The sequence below is a fragment of the Oryx dammah genome, unplaced genomic scaffold (assembly GCF_014754425.2).
Source record: "Oryx dammah isolate SB20612 unplaced genomic scaffold, SCBI_Odam_1.1 HiC_scaffold_28, whole genome shotgun sequence".
Classification (NCBI taxonomy): domain Eukaryota; kingdom Metazoa; phylum Chordata; class Mammalia; order Artiodactyla; family Bovidae; genus Oryx; species Oryx dammah.
In genome coordinates this window covers 21,910,959-21,921,486 of record NW_024070212.1, presented here as the reverse complement: position 1 = coordinate 21,921,486, position 10,528 = coordinate 21,910,959, and positions in this window count along the sequence as shown.

Here is a 10,528-nt window from a genome sequence, read left to right as displayed (position 1 = left end):
CTCCAGCTGAATATAAAGAGCAGAGATACTAGAGGATTCTGGTGCCCTTACCTCAGAGGAGCCCCCTAATACTGGTTCACTCAGTACAGGTCCCTGGAAGTGGAGGAGTCTGTACACTCACCTACACTATGGTTGAAGTTGCCATTTCATGGACCAGTCATGTCATGGCTGTGAGAAAGTCCCAGTGGTGCCCACACTGGGGCCTTCCTGGCTACAGTTGAACAACTGTTCAGTATACTGCTTTCTTGGCGGACATGAGAAGTCCCATTCACATCAGTGTCCTCTGGTCTCCAAGTATAACTCTCATATTTCCAAAACTATTAGAGCTGGATTTAAAAATCATGGCAACTGGGAGGACTCACCTGAAGACAAACAGCCAACAGGGCATTGTGAGGCTTGGCAAGGTCTGACCAGCAACCTGTACTCTCAAAGCTAGCAGCCCTATTGTCAGTAATTAGCCACATCTATACAGCAGATACAGAGAAGGCAATGGCAATCCACTCCAGTACTCTTGCCTGGAAAATCCCATGGACGGAGGAGCCTGGTAGGCTGCAGTCCATGGGGTCACTGAGGGTCGGACATGACTGAGCGACTTCACTTTCACTTTTCACTTTCATGCATTGGAGAAGGAAATGGCAACCCACTCCAGTGTTCTTGCCTGGGGAATCCCAGGGATGGGGGAGCCTCATAGGCTGCTGTCTATGGGGTCACACAGAGTCGGACACGACAGAGTCGGACACAACTGAAGCGACTTAGCAGCAGCAGCAGCAGCAACAGAGCAGATAGGGCTTCCATGGCTTCAGATGATAAAGAATCTGCCTGCCAATGCAGGAGATTCAGGTTTAATCCCTGGTTCAGGAAGACCTGACCTGGAGAAGGAAATGGTAACCCACTCTACTCTTCTTGCCTGGAAAATCCCATGGTCAGAGGAGCTTGGAGGGCTGCAGTCCATGGGGTCACAAAGAATAGGACACAACTTAGTGACTCAAGAACAATAACAACAGAGAAGCCACCCCAGCCACCATGTGAAACCACATTCCTCATTTCAATTCCGGAAGCTGAATTGCAGAAAATTAGCAGAAGATACCGGAGAAGGCAATGGCACCCCACTCCAGTACTCTTGCCTGGAAAACCCCATGGACGGAGGAGCCTGGTAGGCCGCAGTCCATGGGGTCGCTAAGAGTCAGACACGACTGAGCGACTTCACTTTCACTTTTCACTTTCAAGTGTTGGAGAAGGAAATGGAAACCCACTCCACTGTTCTTGCCTGGAGAATCCCGGGGACGGGGGAGCCTGGTGGGCTTCCGTCTATGGGGTCGCACAGAGTCAGACACGACTGAAGCAACTTAGCAGCAGCAGCAGAAGAAGACACAGCCTTGTGGATTGAGGGACTGTGTCCAAACTTATTTGCTCAGGTTGGGAGTTGAGAGTATGTAGTAACCACAGTAGGTATGTGGTGTAAGTCTGGGTTTCCTAAACTGAGAGAATAGGCCAGAACCTCCGACACATACACACAGGTACAGAGTCCAAGAGCCAGGTAACCAAGACCCAGAAACAAAGACCTACTCAAATAGGTCAAAAAGTAAAGGCAGTCTTTGGAAGCAGAGCTCAAAGAGAATGAACCAGCAATACCCTGGTGTTTCAAAAAGTCAGCACATGACCAGCCACCTATGGTTCATATTTTACTCCTGGGATTCTCGGTGGAGAACATGGCTGGATATAGATGCTTCTAGAGAGATATTGTCAGGAACTAGGCCTAACTGTCAACACCCAAGGACCTTTCCCAGCCCTGCTCTTCAAGTATGCTGCCCCTGTTAAAGACACTCTCTTTTCATTGTCACTCTACGCACGTGGCTACTCAGACGTACTCTTCTGGTTTCCTCCTACTTGTTCCTTCTCTAAGGGATCTTCCCCTGATCCTTGAATATTCATATTCTTCAGTGTCCTACCCTTGACCCACTGTTCTTATCTTTTCTCTCTTTCTATAGTGCCTGGATGTTCTCATTTGCTGTCGTGGTTCCAACTAAGAGCATAATCGGTTGAAATGTGGGTTATAGAGATAAAGTGCTTGGGTGTTTTTTTACAAATTCCTAGCTGTGAGTCTTTGGCGAAGTTTTGTTTGCTTTTTTAAGCTTCTTTAGATTTCATATCCTTATCCTTATCTACACAGTGAAGACAAGCCACACAGACTAGAGATATGATGAACATTAAGTAAGAAAATGTATGTAAATTGCTTCTCACAGTGCCTGACGTAAATGCTCAATAAGTATAATCATGATAGCTATTACTTATTACTACTTATATGTAATTGAATTTCAAATCTTTGTTTCTAGCTCAGTACTCTTTTAGGAGCACATTCATAGTTAACCTGTCTCCTGCTTGTTTTTACATGCATGTTCCAAAGACACCTTATGTTTATTGGGTCAAAAATAAAATTTGCTACTCCCTAAAAAAAGAGAAGAGTGTGATAGGGCCAACAAAGTGGATTTTCAGGGGACAGCTCAAAGAAGCTATAAAGTTGTCTTCTCTATCTAAACAAACAAAGCAGAAACAAACACAAAATAAAACCTGCCCTTTCTTCTTCTAAACCTCCTCTCCTTCTCCATTCTCTATCTCAATAGTTGGCACTATCACTTATCACTCCTAGAGTCCTAGAAGCCATTCTTGATTCTTGCCTTTTCCTTATAATTTGCCATCCACAAAGCTCCTCTACAAATCAGTCATTAGAGTCTGACATTTTGGTCTCTTCAACTCTTTCACTTTATATTCTTCTTCTATTTCTTGTTAAAAAATCTCTTGAAAAGGTAGTGATTCAAGGCCAAGTCCCTAACTGTGAGGAAGTTCATGACTTCAGTGGCAAAGACAGAGTCCTGGAGTACATTATGCTATTGTTCAGAATGTTCAGTGCCCCTGCCTGTGGGGCCTATAGGGAAGAATATACATCTCTGCCCCCATTGACATCTGGCTTGGCTATTGACTTGCATTGCCCAGTGGAATATTAACATATGGGATATATGCCAATTCTGAGCAGAAGCTACAAGAATTATCATTTTCCACCATTGCTCTTTCCTCCTGTTATGACATCACCATGTCCCAAATAGGGCCTGTTCCTGCAGCCTAAATGATGAATGAAAAAGATGAAATGGCAGCAACCAGTTCATGATGAACACACAACATGAACAAGAAATCATTTTTTTCATTGTTAGACTACTGGGATCATTTGTTATTGCATCATAACCTAGCCTAAAGTGATTGATACAACTCCTTTCCAGATTATTTATTGAATATTTGAAGCTAATGCACAATTAGATGGAAATCGAGTCATAGTGATGTGAGGCAAAGTGTTCTCCAGCAACATAAGAAAGCTGGATGTGCTGCCAAGTATCACAGATACTTCACACATGAAGGTTCTTCTTCCAATCAAAGTTCTGTTGGAGAAAGCAAATCTTTACTGTTTCAAAGATGTTAGTAGTTAGTAGGACTTTCCAAAAGAGGCCAACAAAATCAGACTTTAAAAAATCTGTTTCACAACAAGTGCTGGAGAGGGTGTAGAGGAAACAGAATGCTCTTGCACCATTGGTGGGAATGTAAACTGATACAGCCACTATGGAAGAGAGTATGGAGGGTCCTTAAAAAACTAGGACTAAAACTACCATTTTTGTTGTTGTTGTTCAGTTGCTCAGTCATGCCCGACTCTTTGAGACCCCATGGACTGCAACCAGGCTTCCCTGTCCTTCACCATCTCCTGGAGCTTGCTCAAACTCATGTCCATTGAGTTGGTGATGCCATCCAACCATCTCATCCTCCGTCATCCCCTTCTTCTCCTGTCTTCAATCTTTCCCAGCATCAGGGTCTTTTCTAATAAGTCAGCTCTTCCTATCAGGTGGCCAAAGTATTGGAGTTTCAGCTTCAGCAACAGTCCTAATGAACATTCAAGATTGATTTCCTTTAGAATTGACTGGTTTGATCGCCTTGCAGTCCAAGGGACTCTCAAGAGTCTTCTCCAGTTCAAAAGCATCAGTTCTTCAGTGCTCAGCCTCCTTTATGGCCCAACTCTCACATCCATACATGACTACTGGAAAAAACATAGCTATATGGGTCTTTGTTGGCAAAGTAACATCTCTGCTTTTTAAAACACTGTCTAGGTTTGTCATAGCTTTTCTTCCAATGAGCAAGTATCTTTTAATTTCATGACTGAAGTCATCATCTACAGTGATTTTGGAGCCCAAGAAAAGAAAGTCTGTGACTGTTTCCATTGTTTCTCCATTTATTTGCCATGAAATGATGGGATCAGATGCCATGATCTTCATTTTTTGAATGTTGAGTTTAAAGCCAGCTTTTTCACTCTTCTCTTTCGCATCCATAAGAGGCTCTTTAGTTTCTCTTCACTTTCTGCCATAAAGGTGATGTCATTTGCATATATGAGGTTATTGATATTTTTCCTGGCAAGCTTGATTCTAGTTTGTGCTTCATCAAGCCCAGCATGTTGAATGATGTACTCTGCATATAAGTTAAATAAGCAGGGTGACTCCTTTCCCAATTTTTAACCAGTCTGTTGATCCATTTCTGGTTCTAACTGTTGCTCCTTGACCTGCATACAGGTTTCTCAGGAGGCAGCTAATGTGGTCTGGTATTCCCATCTCTTGAAGAATTTTCCAGTTTGTTGTGATCCACACAGTCAAGGCTTTAGCATAGTCAGTGAAGCAGAAGTAGATGTTTTTCTGGAATTTTCTTGCTTTTTCTATGATCCAATGGATGTTGGCAATTTGAACTCTGGTTCCTCTGCCTTTTCTAAATCTAGCTTGAACATCTGGAATTTCTCAGTTCACATATTATTGAAGCCTAGGTTGGAGAATTTTGAGCATTATTTGCTAGCATGTGAAATGAGTGCAATTGTGTGGTAGTTTGAACATTCTTTGGCATTGCCCTTCTTTGGGATTGGAATGAAAACTGACTTTTTCCAGCCCTGTGGCCACTGCTGAATTTTCCAGTTTGCTGACATATTGAGTACAGAACTGCCATAGGGCCCAGCAACACCACTTCTAGGCATATACCCTGAGGAAACCAGACTTTAAAAAGACACATATACCCCAAAATTCATTGTAGCACTATTTACAATAGTTAGGACATGGACACCAACCCAGATGTCCATTAACAGATGAATGGATAAAGAAGCTGTGGTACATATGTAAAATGGAATACTACTCAGCCATAAAACAAAACACATTTGAATTAGTTCTAATGAGGTGGATGAACCTAGAGCATATTATACAGAGTGAAGTAAGTCAGAAACATAAAAACAAATATCCTATAATAACACACATATATGGAATCTAGAAAGATGGTACAGATAAACCTATTTATAGGACAGCAATGGAGATGCAGACATAGAGAACAGACTGAGGTACAAGGGCTGGGAGAGGAAGGAGAAGGTGAGATGAATGGAAAGAGTAGCGTGGAAGCATGTATACTACCATATGTAAAATAGCCAATGGAAATTTCCTGTATGACTCAGGGAACTCAAACGGAGGCTCTGTGACAACCTAGAGGGTGGGCTGGGGTGGGAGGTCGGAGGGAGGCTCAAGAGGGAGGGGACAGAGGTATACCTATGGCTGACTCATGTTGCTGTTCGGCAGAAAACAACACAATATTGTAAAACAATTATCCTTCAATTCAAACAAAATAAATCAAAGTCAGAAAGGAGTTTTTTTAAAAAAACAAAAACAAAAACCTGCTTGGTGTATACATAATGGGGAGGAGGACATAAGAAGGGCTGATGGAACTGAGAGCTATTTGGGATTCATAGAACTACATGCTGAAAGGAAGTGGCATGTAGTTTAATGTGAGTTTAACATAAATGTTTTATTTAACATGAGTTTATTTATTTAACATAAATGTGAGTTTATTTATGAACTATTTCAAGACATTAGAAGAAATGTCAACAGTTTGGAGGATGATAACATAATCTGACAGAAAAGCATCTGCAGTTTTCTAACTCTACCGCAAGCCCCAAATCGGCCGATCATTTCCAGGGCATACGTCTTTGCTTGGCAACAATGAAGGTGACAACAGCAATTGTAATAACAAATATTGCACACCTTGAACTGTGTCAGCATCTTTTAAACAGGACATTACTTTGCCCTTCTATGAGACAAGTTTGTGCTAACAGCAGTCTTGACACTAAATACTCAATATTAAAGCAAGGTCTAAACCTTAGCATAATAACACCGAGGCCACATAATTCTTTGAAGCAAGGATGCCGCGTGTATTGTAGGAAGTTCAGCAGCATCCCCAGCCTTACCCATTAGATGCCAGGAGCACTCCCAGGATTGTGACAAACAAAAATGTGTCCAGACATTGCAAAATGTCCCTGACGTGTCTTCCTGCTCTGAAGGAATGACACAGACAGTGGGAAATGAGACACCATGGCAAATTGAACTGAAGTGGCCCAGCCTTTGGTTTACCTAATTAGTTCAGGTATTTAACTCTTCACTTTGCTTATAAATCAGGCCCTACCCACCCCGGTTCCTAGTAACAGCTACTGATTACCTATAGTAGGTATTAAACATAACTTGCATAGTGAGTATAACGTGGAGATTAAGCACTTGGCTTTGATGTTAAACAGCCTGGCTCTGCTATTTGCTGTGTGACCTGGGGTATTTCTCTCCCATTGTTTCCTCATCTGTGAAGTAAAAGAACAGCACATGTGAATCAAACTAGGGTTGCTATAGGGGCTTCTCAGGTGGCATTAGTGGTAAAGAATCCACCTACCAGTGCAGGAGACTCAAGAGATGAGGGCTCCATCCCTGTGTTGGGAAGATCCCCTGAGGAGGAAATGTTAACCCACTCCAGTATTCTTGCCTGGGAAATCCCGTGGACAGAGGCGTCTGGCAGGCGATAGTCCATGGGCTGCAGAGAGTCAGACACTACTGAGTGACTGAGCACTCTTCCACACAGGGTTGCTGTGAGAATTCAATAAATCAGTGCACACGAGGGTTTAGAACTGGGCCGAGGGAATGGAAAATACTCAGTAGATATTTATTGTTATTCTTAACCCTTATCACAGCCCCACAACTTGAGGAACATCACCCCCATTTTAAACACATGGAAGCAAATAGTCAGGAAAATCAACTCGAGAATCGCACAGCTGCTAAGTCACTTGGCTGACCAGAAGAGGAATCATGACTCAGACTCCAAGCCTGAAGGATTTTTCATTAAAGCCCAGGCCTGAGTAGAAGATAGGTTAAACCTGGGAGGGAGAAAGAGTTCTCTTTCAGGGATAAAAACTGGAACTTGTCCACTTGATTTGTTCTGTTTGCATGTAGTAATGGAAAGACCCACGAACTAGATGGTGCAAAAACAGCTTTCAGCACTGCCTAGCTGTGAGAACTTGGGGCAAATCTATCAAACATCCTGAAGCTGTTTACTCATCTGCAAAATGGACACAAAAACACCTGCTCTGAGATCTTCACGGGCGGTGGTCAGAGTGATGTGAGAAAGAGTCTGCAGCAGAGCGCTGTGAAACCGTCAAGTGCTTGACAGCTGTGGGCCGGTGTCTCTAAGGCTTTGTCTTTCCTCGGTCACGTCTGGCAGCTCTGCTAAAGTGAGCTCTGCAGGGACCCCCCACTGCAGTCACTGGCCCTCGGCTGGAAGCCCTGTGGGTGCCCCACTGGCGGGCAGAGATTGGGCCCTTGTCGGCCTGGTTCCAGGGTGGGCAATCTGGGAGGTGACCCCAGTGTGGACGCAGCAGCTGCTGCTTATCTGTAGTCAGTCAGTGACCCGGACAGATGAGGTGTCCGTGGCGACCTTCCTGCCTCAGTGAGTGTGGGAACTCGGGGCTTCCCAGGGCCCAGGGGTGGGAATGTAAACGAAATGGCCCCCGCTGGAGAGCAGGCTCGTGTCCTCTCTCCACTGCCCTAACCCAGGAGGAGGCAGGAGAGATCGTGGAGTCTCCTCCACGAGGGTGCAGAGGGAAAAAGCTGGGGCTCTGGGGTGCCAGGGTTGCTCTACCTCTTGGCACCATCCTGACGCCCCCAGACCCCAGAGGGGGATGCTTCCTGCCAAAAGTCCCACCACCGCCACTGTTTGCTGTCAACAGGCAGGGTCAGAAATATAGCACCCCAGTGGAAACTCCTTCCCTCCCTCTTCCCCTCCGTGTTCTGTAGTCAGTCATCTGTGGAGAGCAGGCATCCTGATTCTTTCTAGCAAAAGGCAACCAACAAGAGGCTGAGAAATGGTTCCTTCTCAGCCCCCTTTCAACTGTCTGTAGAAGCTGTGGCCTAAGATGGGCTCTTCCCTGTGTGTGTTACTCTTGACTTTGCTTCACTTCTCCATGCCTTTCCTGTGTGTTGGAGTCTTCCTTCAATTCCTTCTAGTTGCCTGCTAGACATTGCCTCACACCTCCAGCAGCACTACCCAGAGCAGATCTGTGGCAAAATGGTAAAACATTTTAAGTTCGTGCTGGCATCTTCTCACTTCTTTCTTAATCTTCTTTCCTCTCCATCTTTCCATCGGCCAGCAGCTAGTCTGCATTTAACAAATGTGCCAGACGCCATAAGGGTGCTGCGGATACGCCAGCCAGCAAGCGGGATAAAGCTAATTTCTCATTGCTTCCATTCCAGCTGGGGAGAATATCAGACAAGTAGTCTCATAAGGGGCTTCCCCTGTAGCTCAGCAGTAAAGAATCTGCCTGCAGTGCGGGAGACACAGGAGGCCTGGGTTCGATCCCTGGGTCGGGAAGCTCCCCTGGAGAAGGGAATGGCTACCCACTCCAGTTGCCTGGAGAATCCCATGGACAGAGGAGCCTGGCAGGCTACAGTCCCTGGGATTGCAAAGAGTCGGGCACCACTGAAACAGCTTAGCCCACAGCACACATACTCACAGCATACATGCTGTGGGGGCCTGTATGAGTAGGTGTGCAGGAAAGCTGCCACAAAGATCTGTTTGTGTTGAGCCTGGAAGCCTGGAGCATGACTCGGGGGAAGGGGCTGGTGAGAAGAAGGAAGCAGGAGGGAAAGAGGACAGGATACGTGCAGGCACTGAGGGAAGGCAGCATTTGCTGAACCCAAACTGAACAGCGCAGCCTCTGTGGTACATGGCTGGTGCTTGACACCCCCGTGAGCAGTGCTTCATCTCTAAACACTTCTGCCTACTCACCCGCCATAAAACTGTCCTGCAATGCTCTTCCTCTGAGGCTGGGCTTTTTTTCCTTCCACGATTGCAGTGTCAACCGATAATTTCCTAAAATGGCCTTGGAGTCTGGAGACAGATTCTTAACTGAATTCCACCACTTAACCAGACAACCTGAACTTAGCCTCTCTGACCTGTGGTTCCTCATCAGTGATATGGGCCAGCAGTGTGCTACTAGAAATGTTTAATAGTGTTTACTCTGTGCCAGGCCCCAATGCTAAGTGGTTTATTGCATTTAATCCTCACAGACTTAATCCTCATGAAGTAGATAGTATTGTTTTTGTCCCTTTCTACCTCTCAAAGGGGAGTCTGAATGTGACACTAATCATGGACGTGCTTTGTAACCATTAACCCGTGTCAGTCACTCAGTCGTGCCTGGCTCTGCGACCCCATGGACTGAAGCCTGCCAGTTTCCTCTGTCCATGGAATTCTCCAGGCAAGAATACTGGAGTGGGTTGCCTTTCCCTTCTCCAGGGGATCTTCCCAACCCAGGGATTGAACCCAGGTCTCCTGCATTGCAGGCAGACTTGCTCACTGTCTGAGCCACCAGGGAAGCAATTAAGGGTTAATGCAAAAATGACACCATATTTCCATGGTGTTTGCATATGCAATGAATAAATTCATTTGTTAAATGCCATGACAGTTCTGGGCTATACATATTAATAATTAAATGAGGATCAACATCTTTTGTGTCTGCCTCCTAAGCAAACCAAACCAAAAGCAGTAGCAGGAACGAAGTGTTGTCATCACCAAAGAGCTAATTGCACGTAGTGCCAAACCACTGGAGGGAGAATTCCACAGATGTGACCCGAACCTCTGAAGTTCACAGTCTGATGACCACCACTGCCCAGAACAAATCTGTAGACAAGAGAGTGAAAGCTCAGAATTAGTTCATGAAGAGACTGATGTGTCAAACCTACTGCCCAACAAGGGTTGGAGTCTTTCAGGGGACTGAATGAGCTGGGAGAAATCCATAAGGTTACAGCAGAATTCAGAGTTGGGGCTGACACCAGAAGGGTCTAAGTTTCTTGGTATTCTCCTTAGCACGGATTCCTCTACTTTCTATCACTTTATCACAGCATTTTTCACTCCAAAGCCCAATTCTGGGAAATTATTTATACATGATATACACAGTCATAATAACGACAGATTCTTAAATTGCCAAGTTCTGAAGCCATGGATGGAGCATGTGCATAACAAACTAATATGCATATACATGTGTGTGCATGAGCATGTGTTGATGAGTGTAGACATTTGGGAGCCTGCTTGTGATTATGTGAGCACGGCTTCCTACACTTACCTTCCCTCACTTGGTAAGACATGGTGCTGGCTCCTCCTG